This window comes from Lepeophtheirus salmonis, chromosome 8, assembly GCF_016086655.4.
Source record: "Lepeophtheirus salmonis chromosome 8, UVic_Lsal_1.4, whole genome shotgun sequence".
Taxonomy (NCBI): domain Eukaryota; kingdom Metazoa; phylum Arthropoda; class Copepoda; order Siphonostomatoida; family Caligidae; genus Lepeophtheirus; species Lepeophtheirus salmonis.
Window position 1 is genome coordinate 27,760,460 of NC_052138.2, and position 25,431 is coordinate 27,785,890.

The 25,431-nt window shown below is 31.8% G+C and overlaps 1 long non-coding RNA gene across 1 annotated transcript in view; it reads left to right on the plus strand.

Moving 5' to 3' along the window:
- The window catches only part of LOC121123019 (uncharacterized), a 44,569-nt gene extending 31,565 nt beyond the window's left edge, over nt 1-13,004 (plus strand). Inside the window, exon 5 of the long non-coding RNA XR_005865891.2 lies at nt 12,778-13,004. This is a non-coding gene — a long non-coding RNA (uncharacterized lncRNA). The remainder of the gene's footprint in view (nt 1-12,777) is intronic.
- The last annotated feature ends 12,427 nt before the right edge of the window (nt 13,005-25,431 follow it).

The following is a 25,431-nucleotide window of genomic DNA, read 5'->3' on the forward strand; positions in this document are numbered from 1 at the left end:
TCCGAAAGGAAATATCAAAAAACTTTATGTTATTATATCTTTTTGCTCCATAGGATAACTTTAGAAAAAACAGTTTTTTTAGGTTTATAGGTTAGAGTCATGTCTACCCTAATTAATTAATGCAAAATAATGATTGATACTGTAGAAATTCATAACTCTTGTGTCCTTTCAAGTATTGAATAAGATATACTACCTAAAGATGACATCGTAGAAAAATGAAATTTTGCATTATTTATTTTCATACTAATTGACAACTTAACTTCATATAACGTTATTTGAGGTAGTGTTGTGTCAGTCTGTATTTATTCGGTCGAGTCCAGTGAAGCAAGACCGTCTGTCCTTCGGATTGAGTTAACTGGACCGAAGTAATACTAAACTAGGCGGGATTGGAGTCTTGAGTACTGAATAAGGTTCAACAAAACACAATTGTGGGTCGATGTGCATAATTTTGAAACAAAACTGACGTCATCAACAAGAAAAGGAGAAAAAATAAATGTATTTTACAGTCATCTGTCACAGGTAGAATGTCTTATGTTAAGTTTTATTAGAACGAATTAAAATTTTAGAGAAAATAAAAAGAAAGGTATAAACTTGCAAGATTGAACCGTCCTTATTTTTATTGAATCACTCAACCCTTCCTTTAAAAAGGAATAGAAAAAAATAGTTGATAGCTATCCACAGCTTAACGAGACATAATTTTAATTCAATCAACCAATCATCGTTCAGAAAATTGATTAGGCGAAAAGAAGCAGAAATATTCACAGCTGACAACAAAGTACATTGCATATTTTTGTGTTTGCAAGGTGATGTTGTATTAAATGTATAGTAGTGTAAAGGGGATGTTTAACGTTTGGCACGTCTTCTTAGCTAATGCAAGGCTCCAGTATCGCGGGAAAGTCTCATATGATTTTAACCAATAATTATTACTAAAATGATTATGAAATGTGAATAATCCAGTTTTGAAAGCAAAGGTTAAATCAAAAGAAAATGAATCGACATGGATATTTTCATTTTTCTACAAAAATTATGACTTCCTCTTAGGGTTTACAATTTGAGATCCTGTCACGTTATAATTGGATAAAGCACGTCCCAGTGGCTATTTCTGTAATTAACCAGTGTTTATATCCTACGAGCAAGTACTTATCTTGATATACGTAACAACAGCACTCTTGATCAATCTATGGTTGTCGATGATCTACGAGAGTGGTATGAAAAGTTTCCGACTTAACAAAGGTACAAGACATTCGTTCTGATTTTTATTTTATTCATCAACATGGGTCTCCTTGTAACTCTAGTCACTTCTCCCAGCAATGCTCCCATCTCTGTAAACCATCCAAATAGTACTCGGGGTTTTTCTATGCAAAATAATTGTTCAGTAGACACTTTTTGTGTATGCCTCTATTACTCCTAGTTGGATTGACTTAGACGCATCAAATTTTAACAGAACAAGTCTTTATATGTCTGCAATTATTTGAATCTATTTAAAGTTTACATTTTCAAAAACAAATATGAAATGAGAGCTCGATACTTGATTTTGTTCATTCCCACAAAAAGACTGTGTCATCAACTCACTCAAACGACTGTTACATTACAAATGCACGTCCAAAATGACTTAAACTTTGGTGAGTAACTGTCAATAGATATGACTAGCTTTTATTTACGAGTGCTGCCATCATAATGTTCAGGTAGAACACTCATAATTCCACTTTCGTATAAACGTCGTTACCTTTATTTTATCCAGCCGCATTTCAGACGAAAAGAAACTGGGAAAAAGGTCCCAAATGCGTAGGTTGTAAAATAATTGGGGTATAATTCTTCCCAAGTATAAAATTATTATTCAACTAGGGATAGTACCTGGCATTGCCAGGAGTTATAAGACAGTGGGGTCCACAGGGGGTGGGCTGGAGGGCAGTACCCCCACCCCCCCAATATGGATTTTTGTTTTTTACAAGAGAATTTAATATTGAAATTTTTTATTCAAGAAATTTAATTTAATTATTTTAATGATTTTTTTTTTCCAATAATTTTATTTTTTTGAGAATAGCCATCGATTTTGATCTTTTTTTTAAATATTTTAAAACAATTTTTCAAATACTATAATTTTTTTAGTTTTTTTCCAAAAAAAATAATATTTGAAACTTAATTTTTGAATTTTTTTTCTAATAATTTATTCTTTTGAAATAGTTTCTCAAAAAATTTGTTTGAATAGCTGTGAGTTATTGAATTTTTTTACAAAAAATTTAATATTTTGCATAAAAAATTTAATTTTTGTAATTTTTTTCAAAAAAAAAACTAAGTCCCCCCACCCTCCCATAAATATAATCCTGGGGAAGCCCCTGTGAGGCGTTGACAAATATCGGAAGATATCTACTCACCAAATCCTTAGTATTACGCTCAATTTTTCATGAGCATACTCACACGTAGTTTGATCTTAGAAATAATAATGTAGTCGTATTATTGAAATATTGCAGGCGTGTGCATGTAGCATCGAACTTGTATACAGGCTACACTGTACTACCTGATGTAAATAATATAAATATCTTTTATTTTATGTATTTCTAGTAATGAAATATACAATCGCATCTTCAGTAGATGTTACGATTTGAATTAAATTTAAATGTTGGTATGTTAAAATGAATTTTGTTTATTTTTATTAGTGAGCGCTCTAAAGACTAACATCAAAATTTCCACCAATCAAACTAAGCCAAGAATATAGTTCATCTTTAAGTGCAAAACCCCAAACTGATCTCAGTTTTTCTCTGGGTCGTCAGCTTTCATAAATATTTGAGATTAAAGTAATTTAGTTCGATTTGGTATTTTTTGAGTGATTTTATAATTGTAGGTTGAGAATAATATTTTAAGTTCTGATAATACCTAATATTTACATTTATATATGTCACATCCAGTCTTTTATTTTATTCAATTATAATTGTAGTACCTGGAAGAGGATGTATAACTTGGCATTAACCTATTGAGCATATATATTTTATCACTTACGAACAAATGTAACTTTTGTCATTTTTTAATCTACTTTTTATTTTGAGTTAATATGTAAGAAAAACATAGAATATGAAGACAAGGATATCTCAGATACACTAATAACGACACAAACTATAATTTTGAAAGGGATACATATTCCGGGATTCCAGGATAGAAACAATGAAGAGATCCATTCATGATTACTCGAGATTTTTAATATTTAAAAAAAACATCTAATCAATAATTATTTTATTTAAATTTGAGCGAAATGATATGATTGTGATATTAATTATTACGGGGGCATGATGTCATTATGAGGACATTGAAATTGTAAACAAAATTAAGTAATGTAGTGTATTTGCTAGTTTACCCCCCTTAGAAATGGGATCACGCAAAAAATACAAAATCGAACTAAAGTCCTTGGTGATGCATATTTTTAAATAAATCCTTTTTTTTAAATAAAAGATGGAATATTTTTTAATAATATGAGTTATCACTATGAATGATGAATAAGTTATAATGGTCTCAAGAAGAGTGTCGTGATTCATCCTTTTTTTTAGCCTAAAAATGGAAATATGTTCAGAAGAGGATAGAGAATATTTAAAAAACACACACTTTTATAATCATAAAAGACCTTTTTACATCAGTTTTATTCATCGTACTTTAATTTAGTGATTGTCTTAATGATACAAAATGTCTTTGAACCATAATAGTCTCGAATTACTATAATCTTAAATATTTCTGAAGCCTGACAACCCAGAGAAAAACTCAGATCAGTTTTGGATTTTGCACTCAAAGATAAATTATATTCTTGGCTTAATTTCATAGGTGGAAACTTGGTGTTACCCTGTGCTATTATCTTTCACTCTTGAGGACAGAGCACGTCATATGAATTGATATAAATATTGAGTAGTTACGTGGGAGTGTGCTCATGAAAAATGGAGACTAAGAATGATAATATCTGAAGTAGTTATTTTCTATATATTAGATTAAGTAAAAAGTTATGAGAGTGGTTCGCTAGATGTCTTTAGTGAGCTATATCTCACGATTAATACACTGTATGCCAAAACGAAAGAGAAAATTGGATACATTCTTCAGTATCACGACGACCAAGGTGAGAAGGCGGAACAGCCTAATAAATTTGTGCTATTTATGGACACAAATAGTATCGAATCCAACAGCAAATCAGTGTTTCCAACGATTCCGTTTTCGTAAATGTGACGTCGAAAATGTCGATAAAATAATGGAAATCGTCGATTTGGACAGGCAGGTGAGCACTTAATCCATTTCCCAGGAACTAAAGATTAGCCAGAAAACGGTTTGGGACCATCTAAATCAGATAATCCTAATTGTGTTAATTTTATTGTCAAAATAATGGGGAAAAACGATCAGATAACCTATTATTATGGAGAGAAAATTTACATTTTGGCAGACGCCTAATTAGTCTGGGCGATGTTTTGTACTACCATTAGATTTATATAAAGTACTTCCTTTTTTTTTCTTTTTTCATATGTCTAAACCCGTGTATAGAATCGGTTTAGACCGAATTTTGAATAAGAACGAACTTCCTTACAGGACCGAATGAGTTCAATTCACTAAAAAAAAACAAACACCGGGTATAAAACCGCACTAGGATTTTCAGACGCCAACCCTAAACACGAATATCAACGTACGTACATACATACTCTGTCAAAACACACCGGGAATTGTTAATTTAAATTACCCGAGCTATAGGGATCTAACAACACTTTTTTTTTTAGGTTGGCAGCACTGTTTTTCATTATTATGTCATGTTTGAGCGCTATCCAGAGACTAGTCTGTTTGCAACAGCCGGATAAGTCAGTCTACGTGCTCCACGACTTTTACAAGGAACGAAATCATTGAACAATAAAATCTTCATACCAGCTTAATGGAGTTATCACATTGCCTTAACATCTCTCGTGAGTTCTTACCATTTCGACAGAAAATTTATGTATGAGACACGTGGCTGCACGGCTTGTTCCAAAAAACCTGAATTTTCCGCAAAAATAGTACAGTGAACAAGTCTCTTTGGACACGGTTGATCGTGCGAATTCGGAGAGAAAAAAATTCATTATAAACATCGTGGGGCACTAGTCAAGTAGACTCACTTATCCAGCTGTTACAAGTAAACTGGTCAACAAATCGTGCTCAAACTTGGCATCACAATGAAACAAGGTGCTGCCGACCTAGAATTATTATTATTATTATTATAATCCCTTCAGCACGGGCAATTTAAATTAACAATTCTCGGTACTTTTTTGACAGAATGTATGTTGGCTTTACTCTCCCAACATGACAGATGAGGAGAAGAGAGATCCTGTCTTAATGGTAGAGCGTATCAAGGGTCTTTGAATCGATATTTATGAATGCAAAGGAGGAGAGTATGGAAAGGAAAGGATCTAGCTGCTGTGTGTGTATGAAAGGGGAAGGAGCAGGAGGAGAGAAGCAGGGAGTTTGGGAGACGTTGTGTTGTATATAACGTATGGCTGTTATATATATAATATTGTACAATATTAAAGTATGTATATTTTTCAAAAGAGAACCTTTTCCGATATTTCTCTTTCCTCTATTTTCACCCTAAAATAGCTACATTCAGTATATATCTGCCTTCTTTCTCCCTCCCTCCTTCTATACTTAGGATCCACGGAACAGGTCTCATAGACGTCATGAATATTATATATAATTGTATTTTATATTACATGCATAGCCCGTCAACACAAAAGCAAACTAGAAGGATTTTCTCTCAAATGTAGAGCACCTTACAATTGTATTCTTCATCTACGAATTATCTTTCATCAATAAGGATTATTCAATTAACCCTTTGGTCACAAATAAAGGGGCAAATGTTTCTTATGTCAAATAAAGATTTTAAACCATAGCTACCGTTCTTGATTCTCTCCAGTTGTCCCACAAATTTGAAGACAAAGCCTCTAATTTACTCAAATATGTCTATCAATATTTGACTGTATAAACTGTAATGTATGTTGTTGTAAAAAAAAATTATTCAAAATTTGTGTCCCGTCAACACAAAAGGTGTTTTTTAAAATTGGTTGTGGATTACATTTGTAATCTTTGACGAATTATCTTCAAATTCAATCGACAAATTATTATTATTTAACCTACTTCAAATTGCACTAATGAATGTAGACAAAATTGATCGTCGTTTTATTTGAAAGAAGTGTCATTACATATTCAAATCATTGAAAATAAATAAAAAATGTCACACGACCCTCTCAGATTTGGACGGTTTTTAGTACACAATCTTAAATTTATGATTAGATTAAGTGGGCCAAATTGTAGTTCATAATTCTGAGTCGGTTTAAACCCCTAAAAAGGGACTATCGACGCCATTGTGATTACAGCAGTAGTAAGAGCGAAAGGTCGGCAGGTCCTGGTCTAAAAAAAGAACGAGCAAACCATCCAACTTAATAAATAAGTGATATACTATAAAATTCTCATATATCTTTAAAAAATTGTCAACTTCTAATCCAATATCATGAATGACTCTAGTTCAGTTTTATTTTTTCAGTCTATATAAATCCTAAAATAAGTTTAAGATATAAAAACGTAAGTAAAATTGACCAAATTTCCGGAGAAAAGTAACCTAAATTTGAGATCCCACCCTGGGAGCTATGAAACAAAAGCCAGTACGATTTTTGACACAGTCAAATCCCTATTTATGTTAAACATGTTGCCAAAGTTTCATACTCATAAGAGTTGCGCATTTTTTTTTTTTTTTTTAGTTTATTGTTGATAAAGTACTTGCAAGTGTATTTCAGATTTTTTTTTTCTAAATCAAATTGAGGTAATAACAAATTTAAATATTCCAATTTCGACTTCATTTTTAGAATCCTTAGACTTCAAAATAGTTAAATACCAAATTTCAAGAGGTTAGCTCTTTCGGATAAAAAAAATATACACTAAAAAGTAGCGTCCGGTAAAAAGGCATTAAAGTGGCGTTCAAAATTTTGGTCTGAGACGAGTATCTATATCTCAAAAACGACTCAGAATTATTTGCTTATATTTGGCAAACTTAGTTTACTTATAAATTTGAGCTTGTGTGCCAAAAATAATCGAAATCTGAGAGTGTCGGGTGACATGCTCTCGTTGATTTGACCCCGGAGCCATGTAGGGGCCAATATAAGTCTCTTTTATTATACAATTGTTCTACATTATATCCCACAATATATTTTTGAAATCAGCCTATAATTGATTCAAATATGTCTATGAAATATTTGGCTGTATCGTAAAAATATATTTTGACATTTGTTGCTCATCAATAAAAAAAGCTAGCAAGATTTTTCTCAAAATTGGGGTTGTATTGTTTTTCGACAAATTATTCTCTATTTCTATAGACAAATTATTCTCTATTTCTATAGACAAATTATTCTTATTAGTTCAAACTGATTTAATCAAAGTACACAAAATTGATTGTCACAATAAATGTATAATAAATTGAAGGTTTTTTTTTAATAGGATAGGTAGGTAGTATATTTTTTTAAATTATAAATAATGTAACATCTATAATTCAGAGGACACAGGCTAAGAGAATATTAGTAAAATAACAATTAGTTTTTATATATTTCTAAGCATTCATAATCAAGTCTATAGATTTAAGTGTATCTATAGGATTTTGTTATATTATAAAACGGAATTATTTATTGACTATTTTTGAAATTATATTTATCATATGAAAACATTACATTTCGAGTGCAGGAGGTTGGTTTTTTTAAAAAACTGAATGCATAACTAAAGAAGGGATCTATGTAAAGAAAAAAACTAAGTTTAGCGATTAGAAAAGGAAAAAGTGATGTTGCGTGTGCTCCTTCTTCTTTTTTGTTCATTATTTAATAGGCCGTAAGGTGTTAACTTCTCGCTTTGAAGTATGCATACTTCCCTATCTTTGGTGTAAACTGTTTTAAAAATGTATAATAAAACAAATATATATTAATTGAAACATAAAAACAATACTATTTTAAATGCAGAAGATTCTCCTCTTTATAACAGTAATTCATTTTCTCCTCCAAAATCCTACAACAGGCACCTGATATTAACAATTGTCTTCATTCAGTAATACTATATGTATCGCTCCCACCTTTTCCTCTCACCCTTACACAAATCTCATCTCTATGCATAGTCCTAATAGACCTTTTCAACAATGTGATCGTGAACGTGAGTTACAAGTGTCACGAGAACTGCTCCTTTTTCCACCTTTGGTAACAGCTCCTTCCAATAAATTTTGAACACCATTGATATTTTAGGAGATAAAGCATCATAATTTATTTTCTAAAAGACAAATTACCTAAATTTTGAACTGTATTTGGACTGCTACATCAAGCCCTCAACTAAAAAGTGGCCAACTTCATTTTTTACCTCTTATTCCAATTCAGTCAGCATTTTTATTTTTATCAATACAATCAGTTCTCCCCATGTGCTTAATATACTCTTTGATTACATGATATATTTTAACTTGTACATGCTTCACATTGCCTCCCAATCTGGATTGCCTCGTAGGTTAGTGCATGCAGCAGTCAAAATACGATGAATAATTAATTGTAGGTAGGACTACCTTCATAATTTCACTATTAATCCATTTTTAGAAGGTCCATTAGTTTAAAGGTTTTTCCCCATTACTCCTACCAAATTTTATTTTAGTTGTTTTTTTATATCAACAATAACAGATCAAAATTGATTAATCGGGAATACCCCGAAACAATATTTTTACTTTGAATGTCTGATCAATTTGGCCTTGTAGGCAAGTCTGGGGTTGAAACCTACAAATTACTGTTGGAGACTTATGGAGAGATTAGTATCAGTCGATTCAGGGTTTGAAACTTCACATAGAGTTCAGAAACGGCCGGGAAGCATTGAAGAGGATTGAATAAAATCTGCTAAACCTTCCAAAAGGAATCAGAAGAATATTGACCTTGTGGGCAACTTTATCACCTTTGAAATTCTTGTTAAAATTAGGGGAAATTGCTTTGCTCTTGACCTTTCCTATGGTCTTATTTTCAATATCAAAAGGTAAGCAGGTTGTGTTACTCATCCTCATACAGGAGAGCACAAAGTCAATCATCTGAAAATGGCAAGAAACTCGTAGAAACGGTATTTTTACCAGGGAAAAGCCTTTTTGGAGAGTTTGGTCACCGTGGACGAGTTATGGGGTTTTTATTCAAACCCTGAAAATAAGAAATCATCCAAACATTGTCTTTCAGTCGGCAGTAAATCCTTCCCCCCCATAAATGGCAAGGTGTTTGAAAGTGAGATGAAAAAAATGCTTATTTCTTTCATCTCATGGCTGCTTGCAGCTGATCTAATAAATTGTCATGATAGCTAAACTTTTTTGCGTCATTTAAAGAAAAAAAAATAAAATCAATTACTGGTATCTCATTGAATGCTTGCATTTTTGGTCTTGCATGTGACCAAATCCCAACCTGTTTGATTTTTCTCCTGTATTTTGTAACTGACCACGGCCATCTCAATTGAGTGTCTCCTCTGGGGGGAAATCAATGGGTCAATGTTGATCCTTTCCTTGACCTTCTTCATGAAGACTTCCTCCCTTTAGCGTTGTCTGCCATCCCCTGGAGAAGGACTGGTTATCCTTCATCCTCTTTTTTACGGTATAATCAGTGACCACTGGACCATGGATAACTTTTGAGCTTCAAGGAGAGTGGCAATGATTTACCCATTTTGTTTTTGTGAATTCTTTTTTCAAGCTGTTTCAATAAAACTTGTTGCAAAAGAAAAGAAATAAGATCTCTTTACTATATAGGGAGTGGGATTTCTGTATACGTTATTGCTCTCACAGCTGCTTTCAGCTGATCTAATAAAAAAACCGAGTATATTTGAGATTCGACATCGGAGTACTCCTTGTAATCATATAATTTTCAATCTTTTTGGACGGGTGGATCATTTTCTTATCCAAGGATCATTCTTTTGAACATGAGAAATTGGAATCGGATTGTTCATTTCCTTTTAGTATTTTATTTTCTCATATTTTCCATTACACAGCTGTGTATCGCGGCGGAACACAGGTTGAAAAAAACAGCCTATGTAATCATGGATAGAGATATAAGAAAGAGTTATCCAACTTATCGGCTGTTTTCGACCCGAATTCTTGAGCAATTTATGATTGAGTACCAAGGCACCATTCTTTCAGAATGACTTTTACATATCTCTTCAATTGAAAAATGATATTTCAATTGTGGCATATCAAAAAGATGGAAGATGTCAGTCTTTTATAAATTAAATCATCCTTCACTCTGTAGGATCGACGTAGTATCCATGATGAATACTTCTTACTAACAAACATAGATGAAAATAATTATAATTGAAGAAGTCCGGCTTTTTGTAGTTTATTTTATTCTTGAAGAGAGAACATAAAAGTATAAATTAATCACCTATACGTGAAAAACGAAAAGTAACATCGAGGATTTCTTACGGAGTTATAATTGTAAGTCATTGTTGGATTCGCAGTGAGAATTGAGGATGGATATCGGAGTAATTCCTGCATATATCATTGCTAGATACGGAGTGGGGCTTGCGTTTCGAGATGAAATCATGAGAAATAAGTTGTCTCTACCCAAACATTCTTCAAATTGTGAGTGTAACCATGTTAATTTCGCACACAAGACCCCCCTCTCTACAGGCTATGTTTGAAATTTATAGTTGTTTTTTTGGAGAAGTCCAGTCTCTTATGAATCCACTTCTTCTCCTCCATTGGATCAATCGAGGAGGTCACACATGAATACTTTTAACTAAAAACACAGTTCATATGAATATGAATTTTCCCATATCCAATGGTTTAATGAGGGTTTGGAGACATTAAGAGTCACTGGCATTTTAGAGAAGCCCAGTTTTGACAACATACTCCTACAATAATGATACTTAAATCAGGTATATATCCAAGGACGGGCACTTTAGAGTCCAATATGTTTTGATACAAAATAAAGCTACATTAATTCCCTTATCCATCCATAGGTAATGCTATACTAAACTATTTCAATCGAGCAGGTCAAACATGAATATTATGTATGTTTCCTGTTAAAAAAATTGATTCATATGTAGATAAATTTCCACACTTTAAAGAGTCATCAGCTTTTTGAAACAGCCCAGTCTTGATTATAAACAGTTAGGAGGCCAATTTTACCGTGAGCCCGCCCCCCATGTTCCAAGATATATGTGCGTGGCCATTTTCTTTCTTTTTTTAAATTGGATTTTATTTGTTTTTTACTAACATTTTCATATGACCTTTATTTTATTTTGTTTCTTAGAAAATAATATTTTTTTAAGAGCATGAGGATGTTTCATTTTAAGAAAGGGTATTTTATAAAACAAAGGAAGATGTCTTCTTTTATTTAAATTTTCTACCTTGTGCAGGGTGCCTATTTTTTATAATCAAGGTTGGGGCCGGGCAAGCACCCTTCTAAAACCAGCCCTGACTAATACATATTAGCACCCCTCAGTCTTCGATTGGAATAAAAATAGTCAAATAAAATCATAGCAATGTAAGAGACCAGATCCGTTGCTACGAGGAGCTTTGACACTCAAAAATGTAAATTAATTTATTTATTTTTTACAAAAAAAGGTCATTCATAAGGTCAAAAGTCATTTGGATCACCATCCAAATGAAAATCCTAGGGACGGCCCTGAATGGAAGCCCTCAGTCTTAGATTGGAATAAAGAATAATCAAATATAATCATACCAATGTGAGATATAAGACCTGTTGCTGCAAGGGGATTTGACAGCCAAAAATAGGCCTTTTATAAATAAGGTCATCCAAAAAAACGAGTCTTTTATAAAAAAAAAAGCTCATTAAAAGAAACATTTATTTTAATTTAAAAACATGAACATTTTGATTTTTATAAAATAAAAAGGTCATTCTAAAAGCTTTTAACCCCCATTCAATTAAAAATATAAAGGGATGCCCTAAATCTGTGTAAAATTAGTTTGAAATAAGTAAAGTCCAAATAAAATCATATTAATGTTAGTGAGAATATTAGAATACCCATTCCTACGAGTGGTTGTGATAACCAAAAAGGTCATTCATAAATAGGCCTATAATAAAAAAAAGGTCACCTTAAGAAACATGTCTTTTATAAACAAGTTCGTTAAAAGAAAAATGTCTTTAAATAATAAAAAGATAATTATGTCCCTTATAAAAAAGTTCATAAAAAAAATCAACAAATAATTTAAAAGCCTCAATCTGTCCCCTCTGTCTCAGATTGGAATAAGGAATGCTCAAATAAAACCATAGAAATGTGAGTGAGCAGACCCATTACTACGAGGGGCTATGACGACCAAAAAGGTCATTCATTAATATACCTTATATTAAGAAACGTCCTTCTAAAAATAAATTCAACATACAATTTAAAAGATTTCAACCCCCTCCAAATAAAAATCATATGGAGGATGACCATCAATATGAACCCTCAGTCACTATTAGATTGGAATAAAGAATATTTAGTGTAATAAAGTCCTCAAGGGATGCTTTCCCCAGCCTTTTTTCTCTACGTCTTTCCTTCTCCTCGTAGAAATACATAAATGGCAGCAGAATCTTTGACCTTTATTTTTTTTTCTTTTATTTTTAATACCCTCTGATAGTAAAATGGGGAATAAATCCCCCTTCCACATCGGAGAGGTGATTCTTGGTTTTTACAAACACATAGGATATGTATAATGTTACTCAAATAATATGGTTTCAATCATACATAATATAGGTCTTACGGTCTACTTCAACCTGACGTATAAAAAACTTCTTATTTGTTATTTTATAGGAATCGTAGAATTCTTATCTTCTTCATCATACAAAAAAAGTGTTCTGGAGAAGAATGGATGACGATCTGGCAAAGGTATTAGATGGTGAACGAGTCTTCTTCTTCCTCCTTTAAAACCAACCAACCAACCTTCCTTCCTTCTCTCTAAGAAAAGAGAGAGTTGAACGAGAAGAAGCTATACTTGTAAAGTGTACTACATAGAATATAACATTTGCTTCTTCTCCGTCCTTCCCATGTACAACTATTATTTATTTCTCTTATTCTTCTTTACCTCTCTTACAAATGTGGCCCGTCAATACAAAAACAAGTTAGAAGGATTTTTATGAAAATGGAGTGAGGATTACTTACATTTGTATTTCTATCAACAAATTCTTCTGATTAAGTCATCACCACAATAAAGGAATGAGAAATTGATGGGTTATATATTTTATCGGGGCAAATATTAGTCTATCATGCCAAATAAATGTTTTAAATAATAGCTAAAATTCTTCGGTATTATCACTTGAGCCAGTAAGGTCTATGAATATATGTATGTTGTAAAAAATATACATTATATTGGACATTTTTGGCTTGTCATGACAAATGTAAGCTAGAAGGATTTTTCTCAAAATTGAGTGTGGAGAACAATTTTATTATTTTGGAAATTATCGTTAATTTCTATCAACAAATTTTCTTATTAACTCTTTGGGTTTAAAGTAGCGAAAATTGATTGTCACAATACAAGGAATGAGAAATTGATTGACCAGTTATGAAAGGCGCCATATCGGGGCTATTGTCAACCAAAAAAAAATAGTTTTAACCCATTGCTAACACTCTTGGGGTTCTCCACTCTTCCAGTATTTTGAATAATCAGCTCTATAATTGATAATAATATGTATTATTATATATATTACTAATATATAATTATGTTCAAGGATGATTTTGTGTTGATGGGTCATAAATATTATGTGGTTTTTCTACAGATAAAGGGCCTTTATTAAATCCCAGGTCTACGCGTTGGGTGGGTGAGTGGGTATGAAGGAGGGTAAGAGCCCTCCAGAATAATAAAACATTTTTCTCAGGATTTGAAATTAACAATATTCATCGTTGTGCATTTTGTTCAATAGTTAGTAACAGCCCAGGGGCGTTCGCATGGGATGGGCTGTAGCCCCCTTCCCAATTAAGTTTGATTTCTACTATAAAATTTAATTTTTGAAATTTTTTGTGAGCGGGTGTGTTTTGAATTTTTTGAGAATAGGTGTCCATTGGTGAATTTTTTTGCTACAAAATTTAATATTTGAATATTTTTTTTGAAAAAATTAACAAAAATTTACTGTTTGAAGTTTAATTTTTCAATTTTTTGGAAAAAAAAAAAACCAAGCCCCCCCAAAAAAAAACAACCTGTGGGCGCCTCTGCAGCCCTGCTTCAGTTAATTATGTCTAGACTGACTATTTTTTCGATTACATACAAAGGTATTCTCACAATAATCTCAATGTAAAGTACATAGAAATCGGATAATTAACTATTCGATAAATGTTGTCCGTCCACACAAAATCAGGATAAAATGGTTTCCCTCAGAATTGAGTCTGGATTAATCATAATATATGTATTATTTCTTTAATTAAGTAAAGGTAGGTTAAATCACATCTATCGTGCGTGTATAGGCATATAGACAATTCATTTCTAAGAACTTTGTATAATATCATCTTTAAACCTCAAAATTCCTCACTTTCAAAATTAAAAGGTTGAGTGATTTAAAATGCCGTCATAAATTTAATTGGGTATACTGTATAAGTTTGCCCACACGTCAATTTTTCTCTATATATCGAAATATATCATTGGAGTAATCTCGTCTTAATCGATCACGATTGCTTGATTAAGTTTCCACACAGGGTTAGAGAATCATTTGGAGTGTGTACTTAATTAGATGTGATCCCATCCGTCCCCATTCCACAAAGCGACTTCGAATCCTTTATGAGTTACATAATGATACCTTCCATCAATTTTCATGATCATCCAAAGTGCCATTTGTCATAATATCTCGAAAAAAGTTGAGATACCTCTCCTCATAATCCAAAAATATATTATTCGCAAAGGTTTGGATAATTAAAGAGTTCATGGATTGGATCACATAGAAGTACCTATTAAATTCTTCTTGTAATTGCACTGTAAGGCTTCATGGTTGATACAAGAAAAAGTCATAGTGTTGTTTTACCTTAATGAATGTGATCTCCTCAATCTAAGGATCGACTCAAAGTCCCCCCCCCCACTCTCAGAATGCTTCATAAGAGACTAACAACCTCCTACACATAATCAGACCTTTCATTTACTACTTTCATGATCTTTCAAAGTGCTAATTTTCTGAAAATATCGGAAAAATCGAGATTCATCTCCTTCTAATTCAATAACACATACTTATCTTTCCAAAGCTGTATCCTTATTATTAAAAGGTTGCGGGAATGGAATTTGAACTATCTGCTGTCGCTGTCTCCAATTTCGAGATAGAAAGAGAAAGTATGCTGCTTTTCTCCCAAACATTCTTCAAATTGTCAGGGTGACTACGTTTTTGTTTTTTTTCGGTTTCTTTATATTTAAGCATACCGGCAGATCAAATGATTTTAATCACATGGCCTTGTCTCTCAGTATCTTGGACATATGTAGACATTTTAGTACTACACTTAAATCCTTTGACCTAAGAAATAACTTTAAGTCAATAAAGATATAATATGTATGTTTCTAGTCATAAAAATCGGGTGCGTTTTTTATTTGGAGCAATTTTGTTTTGTTTTTTAGTTGGCAAACTAAAGAGTGAAAATATTTTCCCTGATCCACTTTCATTATTGTTTAATTCCTGTGGAATGAGCTTCCTTTTCTAATATACCACTGAAATCCCCTCACTCAAATTAAAGAATTTTTGCTTTTTACTTGAAATTTTTTTGGTCAGGATGAAGAAAATTTACGGAAATATAGGAGTAAAATTTTTTTTTTAAAGATTTCTTTTCTTTTCTTAAAAGGTAATTTAGGGAAATTATTCAACAGAGCAAAAAATTATATATTTTTTGTGAATAGCTAGGATTTTAGAATTTATTTTCGATGAATGTAAATATTTGAAATTTCATTTTTCAAATTGAATTATTGAAATTTTTTGTGAAGAGAAACAGAGTTGTTTTTTTAAAGCTCCAAAACCAAGCCCCCCCCCCCCAAAAAAAAATAATAATAATAAAATTTTATATATATTTACAACATATCATTGATATATACGAAACTGGATGAAACATTTCCCTGAGTTCATAAAAGACAGAGAATAACCCTGAGGATTTCTTAGGAAGTTTGGACTCTTAGTCCTTGTTGGACTAATTTTCACCCTCTAGGTTCAACAGTGTGGGCACCTATAAAGAACACAGATACAAGCTCTATTATTAATATATACAGATAACATATATCTATGTCATTTATTATAAAAATTGCGGAGAAATAATATTATGACAATGTTAGTCTGGGGGTACTTACGAGAGAAATAGCAGTTTGTATGATTTACTCATTAAGTAAACTAACAAATGATTTCGGGCCTTTTGTGTGTTTTTATATATATATATAAGCACTTGTGTGGGGGTTCGTTCTCAAAAACCCGTCTATGATCGTTATAATTTTCAGAGGACTAACGTCATTATGTCCTTTAAGACAAATCCGGCCTGGATTTGTCTTTTACAAAAGTAGATATGGATCGATCTCATATAAAATTCTATAGATGAATTGTTTATGACATCATCTGTGCTACAAAATTGTCCACATTATCCTACAATCAAAAAGAAATTAAGCTTCTATCTTTCTTGAACAAAAATCGTCTGTATTTGTCTCATCTAAACTTCAGTCTAGATGGATTCTACAGATGAATTGTTTACAACTTCAGTTGTGCTACAAAATTTTGAACATCCATCACCAATGAGACATTAAATGACTTACATATATAATGATGTAAATCGTTTGTATTTTTTAGCTGGCCTTTTTTTTTAAATCATAATCTGAGGAGTGAATTTTCTTTTCCTCAGCTATTGTCTTTGTTATTTACCTACTGCGTAGTGAAATTTATTTCCTACTCCATTCAACTTTATTCAAAACTATACTGAGCATTAGTGTGGGATCATAAGAGACGGAGAGTAGTAACCTTGTAGATTTGTTGCAAGTTGAACTCAGAGAGAAAATGACATCGGAGTATTTCTTGCCAATGTCTTAGTGAATTTCCTTCTCCTTCCTTGTCACAGCTGATTGTATCTGATCTAATGAAACGTCATGAGCATTATTATTTCTCTCCTTCAAAAATTTCTTCAAATTATCAGGGTTGCCATCTTGATTTTCGGTTTATTTTTTTTTAACATGCACATAATACATAAGATTTTCATCAATATATACAACTCATAAATTAGGCGAATAGGGGGGGGGGGCCTGTAGATTGTGGCCGAAAAAAATCGTTTTATAAATTATTGAGGGCAAAAATATCAGTCTACGATTTGAAAACGATTAAATTTCAGTCTTAAGTTGCAGTTTGGACCAAAACATATCTCTAGTAAAAAATTCCTTAAAACCAAACCGAAAGAAATTCCTTCTTGGACCGAATCTCAATACTAATGAGTACATATTATGAGCCTACATATCCCATTTTAACTCTTCATGGATAAGGTTCTTAATAGCCTACAGACTGTAGAGAAATAGGTACAGTAACACAGACACATGCTATTTTTGAAACGAATTGTTTTGAACAAAACATTCTACCTAAACATACAATTGTAGTCAATTAACCCTTTACAAGATATATTCGTGGACTCAATTCTCTCTCTCTCTCTAAGCTCTTCCTTCTCATCACACCTGTATAGAGTTAGGTATATGGAACGATACAACTAAATTTAATATTACGGACAGTTGGCTAAATTATTATTTTTTTATTTAAAATATATCAAGTGTCGTCATTTAAGAGCTTTTTAATCACGGGTCCGTAAATAAAATCCCTAGATAGTTTAAGTAGTATCCATTGTTGGGGGAAAAAATGGCGGCGTTTCATAAAATGTCATTAAAGTAGAGTTTTTTTATACTGTCTTTTTCCAAGAAGACATAAAAAAAAATCATTCTCGAAAACTCCACGTCCCTCATACTCAAGGTTACTCCCTTTCTGTTATAAGCACACATGAATGTTCAATCAAGCTTTGAATATAATTGTATGGTACGAAGCTAAGAAAAAGGAAATTCATTCTTCAGATTACCAATTCCAAAAAACAGGCGAGCTAAGAAATAAACAAGACTTACTGCACTATATATACAAGTCATTTAATTTCATAGGACGTCATTGTAGGTAGCACAACTAATGTCAGAATCAATTCATCTATAGATTCTGTTTAGACCGAATTTTAGATCAGACCGATTTTTTAATAGACAGATACAGGACAAATTTATCTTTGAGACCAAAGCTAACTTTTATAAAGGACCAAATTAGTTAATTCCACTAAAAGTCATAACGGACTTTTCATATTTTTAAAAATATATCACCATCAATATCCGCCAGTGACGTCATCAGCAATCGCTCTTCAACCAATTGTATATAAATAATAAACACTTTCTTTGATACTAATTAATACTAATGACAAACTATATTCGTATATGAAAGAAATTTGAAGTTTTGCAAAAAATAATTCAAATTATAAACTGACGTACTTTACTAGTAATGAAAATTGTGTGTATTTTGGGCATGTTGGAAAGAAACCCCGAAAATAAACATGGCTACCCTACCAATTTGAAAAATGTCTCGGAGGAGAAACGCTGAGCTATAATGACGTTTTATTAGACTGGGATGTTATGAAAAGGGATGAAACAGGGAGATTGAAATCACACAACCTCGTTTTTGCTGAGGGGAAACCTTCAAAAAAATAAATTTTTGAAATTTGCCATGATTTGGAGACAAGCCAAGGAAAAAAGTGAAGTATCTTGATATACATGGAGATTATGTTCTTAGAACAAGTATGGGACTTGAATAAAACAACATCAATAATATGGAAAATAATTTATTAGCATTATATAAACCAATGAAAACCAATAATAATACATTCAAGACTCCAGTTTAAATAAAAATATGCAATTGATTTTTTTAAATGTTCGCATAGAAAAAAAAATTAGTGCAGTATTAATATAATTTCAGGCTGAATACAGAAATGAAATGCACATTTACTTTCTACAATATTATAAAATACTATTATAATATTAGATACAATATTTCTTGGACAATGAATTCAAGATACATTTGACAGTTTATTAACTCTTCGATTTGCTCCAGGATCACTCTTGCGTTTCCTATTTTCTTGCTCATTAACAGAGGGGCCATAGCTTTTAACTATGAAATTAGACATTTCTAAACTATTAATTAAATCAATTTAAAAATCATCATTTAATTTTACTACACATATAACACTTATAAACAAGGTCTATTTTATTGATTAGTCTTCCTCTATCCAAATTGATGATGAAGAGAGCGAAATTCGCAAATTTTAACTTATTGGTATACGAGATATTTTCGTAATCATCTTTTTGGTTCCATATTATAGTCTTCCTACCCAAGAATAGCTTTCAAATAAGCTATGACGTTATGAATTGCATCAACAATCTTAACTTTATTTGAATTCACAATTTACACAAACTTTAAGGCTGGAAGCTTCTTATGATTTTGATAAAGATAAAAACAGCCTTAATTGGATGTCTGACAAACTGTTGAGTTGATTGGAGAAGTGAAACGCGTCTATTTATTCATTTATAATTTCAATTATTGTCTTGCTTCAGAAGATGTCCAATTCGTATTTCACCTCTTACAAGAACTAGGACTGAGTTTTGGGTACAAAAATTGATGGAACTACATAGCTCTTTTTAGTTTGTTTCGTTTTAATAGGCCATGACATGTAAAACGGTAGGAGTTGTTAGCCCATAGGTCGTCTTCAAAAATGTAATGAGTTCACCCTTGAATTGTAGTAGGTGTCTAATCCTTTCTACAGATATCTTAAGCCCTAACCTCCAAAGATTTTGAAGTGTCAGTTTCACTCCTGCAGCTTACGACACAACATTAATCTGAGTAGGGAAATATCCGTATACTGTAAGCCCACATCTAATCTCAAGTCATGTCCAAGTCCTTGAATATTTTCATCGTGTCACCAGATATCATTCAAGCTCGTTTCAAGTCCATTACTTTAATATAGGGTCCATAGTGTTAAGGCTTTTCCTGAGACGGTAATATACTAGCTTTGGAGTCTTGGTTTTAAGTCCCATACATTAAGGACTCATACAACTCTAATAGAAAATATATCAACTAACAAAGTTTTACTTGAGAGTGCTGTTATTGCCTGATTTCATCTCAGCTGTTGTAGGGGTAATTTAGTGTTGTAGAAGGTTGATTGTACCTAGTTGTACACTTAATTTAAATTTTAATAAATTGGAAATTTATTAGTCAATTGTCTTCAAACTCGGTCAAAGAGAGGTTTTGTTACTCAAGATTCCATATGTAAAGTTTGGACTCAATTAAAAATTGAAACAAACGAGGACGAGTAAAATGGAGTGACAAAGGATTGAAATTTTTAAGCTTCTCTCACTCAACATGTCCCCCATGGCCTTATCCAAGGAGTTCGGATCAGACATCTCTTCAGAACAAAAATCCAGATGGAACGATACTCTTGGACGCTGTGGACAACATAGGCAAAGTCTGCTCTCACATTTCTGAGGAGAGGAGGGAGTAGCTCAATGCCGACACTTAAATCAAACTTCTGGATAAGAAAGTGCTACCTTGGGCCAGAAAAAAGTTCGGGGACAACATTGTTTTAACTCAAAACTAAGCTCCATGTCATCGCACCGCTAAGACCCAGGCCTTCCTGAGAGACAACTTTCTACATGTGGTCTCCAGACACGAACCTCTTGAACTACTCTATCTAAGCGTGTCTAAAGGAGAGGTTGTGTGCTACTCAGAACATGAGTGCCTAGTCTCTAAAGGCTTCTATTTAGAAGAAGTGGACTAAGCTCGAGTCAAACTACATAGTCAAGGCCTACAAGGGATTTAGGCCTTGTATTCATATAATTATTATGCTGAAGACTCACATGTGTTATAAAAGTTGTGCCGAGCACTGTTTTCAGATAATTTTAAGAAATAATTGTCCTCGCAAAACCTCTCAGTTAAATTTTAGTCTTGAAAAATAGAAGATAACCACTAGCTAAGATCAACCCTATATACATTTAAACAAAAATACGAGGGTGACTGAAAAGTTTCCTACGTCAACCTGAAGATGACAGCACTCGTAAATATAAGCTAGTCACATCTAAAGGACTCAAAAGAAAGATCGAACTAACGAAAAATCAACACCAACGACAAAAATATAAGGGGAAGAAATGGGTTTCTTATCCACACATTCAGCGAACACTATCTATATATTAAATGTGAATGTCTGTGTGTGTGTGTCCTAGTATCACAGCCAAACCAATGAATTTTTTTATGTAGTTTCTTAAGGGTCTAGAGATGGCTCTGGTAAAAATTTGTTTTTTTAAGCAATTTTAGAAACGATTTCTTTGACCAACAAACGATTACTTCATATGAAACAAAAAGATATTGACCATTCAATTCTAAGAATTACTTTCGCAGCATGTTGGTATGTATATTTGCACACTTTTTTTTAAAGAAAATTATAAGGTTTAGAGAAGAAAAAGAAGAAGAGAGAATAAGACATAGGATTTTGGGCAATAATATTAAAATTGAGAAAACGACAGTTCAACTTGAATATGTTTTATTCTCTAAACCTTTATGTGTGCAAAGATACATAATAACGTGGAATTCTCTATTTTTTTCTTTACCTATATGAAACAGAAGAGTTCAAAAAAAAAAAATAACTTCTTAATGTCTGGGCAAGGACGGGCCAACCTACTCGATTTATATTTATAATATACATGGAGAGCGGATGATTTTCTGGAATATAAAATATGATTGAACAATAAGTTGTATTTTTGAAATGGGAAAATTATATTAATAATTGTTTAAAGATATGTATAATTTAAATGATCATTGTCATTCTCAATCTTAGGCTCAAAAAATATTTGAAGAACTGTTTAAAGACATTAATTTTCTGATGCATTTCATCCTCGAAATTTATGAATTTGTATGCATAGTGTGAAAATCAGAAATAACGTCGATATCATTATCCCTAATCTTTGCTAATAATATAATATTCAAACAAGTAAAGTAAGAATTGCATTATGTACCAAAAACAAACTGTTGTTTTGGAGACTTCCTCAGGAACATTATTCTCAAAATGAGCATAAGCAAATAGATACCAGAATAAAAAACCTGATGACATCCATTTAAGACAACGCTTTAATTTAATTTTTACAACCCTCAAATAGTAAAAATAGTTGATTATATTACTTGACAATCTCATGAGCCTTTGGTTGGATTCCAATGAATAGCTCTACAACTTCCTTCTATTTATGTTTTTCGAAAAGGTAAACATTTTTATGGACAAGAAGTCTGGAGACTTGTTATCCCCAGTTCATTTATTTATATAATAAACTGTCTAAGTGTAATCTTTAAAAAGATCCAAATAAGTCAGACATGTAATGTGGCTAGATGTGTTAAAATTTGAGAACTCAAAGTCAATCCAACTCGGAGTAATTGAGGCAAAAAAAGTGCCTCGTGAATACTATTTGAACGGGTTACAGGATGGGAACATTGCTGGGAGATATGTATTTGTAGATTTACAAGAAGACTATATTTAAAAATAAAATAAAAATTCTGGAAAAAAGGTCTTGTACCTTTGTTAGTTTGGAAAGTTGCCATACCACTCTCGTATAGAGTCAAATCCGAATAAAGGAAAACTTCTACTTCTCAGATAAAAAGTTGCCTATATCCGTATTTTTCTGATATCCACCATTTTTGAATACTTGTGTAAAGAAGCAATTTAGAAACTCCCATTTCGAGGCAACCACTGTTGGATTAGATCCTGTTTTTGACTGATCATCGATGATTTTTTAGATTATCCTTAAGCACAAATGTTTTTCGGGAGCAGTTATAATATGGTGGCGTATTGATTGACAAGCTATGTAAAATGAATATAAAACACACAGAACAAAAATATTGGCGCCAGCTTACGATTTGTACCTATAAAAAGGAAACATCCTCAAGGGAATTCTTCATGAAGTTGATATCAAAAAAGGGAAGAAAAAGTTCACTTTATGCGGAATTTTTTATTTGTGTTTCTTCTATGTATTAAAAAAATAATGTTGGAGCAAACGATGACTATACAGGGACGTCTCCAGAGGGTGGGATAGACGGACAGGAGTCCATCATTCAGAGTGGATGTGAACACCGCGACGATCTAGTCAAAAATGAACAAAAATAAAGAAAGAGCACACGCACCAATCGTTTTTTTCTTTTCTATTCTCAAAGTTGTTATTTTTCTATACATTTTGCACAGCCCTATCCATTACTCCCATCAAGTATGGAATTAATATTCATATAATAGTTTTTTTAAGCCGATCAAGGTAAATCCCCTTTTACTTCTTTTTAAAATTTACTCTTGTAAGGATTCAAACCGAGGGACTAAAGTCATAAATGGCATCAAAATTGAAAAAAACGCCATTTTGGGATCCCAAATTTGATATTTTTACTAGATAAATGAACAAATGAATCCAAATGAATCTTGATTAAACTTTGTTAAATGGCTCTGAGAAAATAAAGGTTGACTACTACTTGATCCCAATAATAAACGGTGATATTTGAATATAATCAAAGTTATATATACTGAAAATCCCTATGAAATGGCTAAATTTGTAGAATTAAATATTATTTTGATCGATGGGGAATTATAATAGTATTAATATCTTATTCTTTCCATAGTAAAAGATAACTGATTGTCTACAATATGGAAGTAAGATTGAAAAACGATCTAATAACATACATCTGTAATACAATTTAGACTCAGATATATCAGAATATATTAAAGATAGAGAGTAAAGTTTAACAACTTTTATTTGGTGGTACTATTTTAATATATTCAATATTCAATAGTTCCGTATGTCCATTAAAATTAATCAAAAAGAGAGCTTTTATTATTACAAAACTTGGTGGTTTATGCCCCCAAAATGTCTGACATCAACCATTCTAACGCAAGGGTGTCTGCAAGATTAGATTATTAGGGAGGGGCTTGGTTTTTGGAATTTTTAAGGAAATAAAATTGATTTTTTTTTTAAATTTCAAATATTATATTTTTTGTAAACAAAATTCCCAAAATCCAAATCTATGCTCAAAGAATAAAACTTTTTGGAGAAAAATTTATAAAATCCACAACTGTTAACAAAAAAATTTGAACATTAACTTTTTTGGAAAAAAAATTGACAATTATTCACAAATTACTAATTTTTTTGGATTTTTTTTGTTCAAAAATCCATAAATTTGCTCCAAAAAAAAATTCAAAAATCCACATTTCTTCAGAGGTAAAAAATTTTCTTGAAAAAAATAAAAAATAAAAAATCTACAGCTTTTCACAAAAACTTAATGAATTGAATTTTAAATATAGAATATTTTTGGAAAAAAAACTCAAACATTAAATTTTTTGGAGAAAAACTTCAAAAAATCCATAGCTATTAACAGAAAACCAAATTTTTTCTAAAAAGATTAAATTTTTTTGAAAAATTAACTTAAATTTCATTTTTTTGAATTTTCCAGTAATAAACAAAACTTTGGGGGCAACCCATTGTGGGGGAACCCCCCTTTAATAACATATGATAATATACATTGGTCCCATCTCAAGACTAGCTTCTTTATCCACTCTGAACCTCGAAGGTCAATAAGAAAAAACCTTAGGTAGCTAGTCATGGGTATTTTCTTATTGCAGGGGCGTCCGCAGGGTTGGGCTGGATGAGCTGTAGCCCCCCCCGCAAATTAAGGATTTTTTTTAAAATGTGTCTTTAATTGATTAGATTGAGTTGCACTGATTAAGTATAAGTAAACATTATATTATTACATTGACTCCATCTAACAAAGGAATCTTGTGTAAAATCCTTGTGCATGATGTATTTTTCTATGAATTTCATTTTTTTAATTTTCTAGTAATAAAAAAAATTGGGGGGGGGGCAACCCACCATGGGGGGAAACCTGGGCATTGAACGTACAAATATAAAGTTCAATGTTAATAACATCTCCCAAGCGCATTCTTCATGAGTTACGTGAATTCCATAAGAATTTTTGCTTTTTACCAGAAAATTTAAAATTTACATTTTTTTTCAAAAAATTTTATATTTGAAATATAAATTTTTTTCTAAAAAACTTAATTTGTTTTTGAACAGCTGTGGGTTTTTGAAATTTTTTCAAAAAAAATTATTTCTTTCTTTCCGAAATTTTTGATTTTTTTTCTAAAAAAAATCAAAAGCCAAGCCCCTCCCAAAAAATATAATCCTGCGACCTTAATAGTTAACTGAATATTACTATTTAAAGAATAGTTCTTTGTAATTATATAGATTGAATTAATTATCTAATCAATGGCGGAGTATGATATGACACGAATTCTAAACGAAGGCCTTGGATATATATAAATGAATATAAAAATCCAATTCGTTTGTAATACCCTTTTTGAGTTCATAATACGAAGATACAGCTGCTTTAAATCATA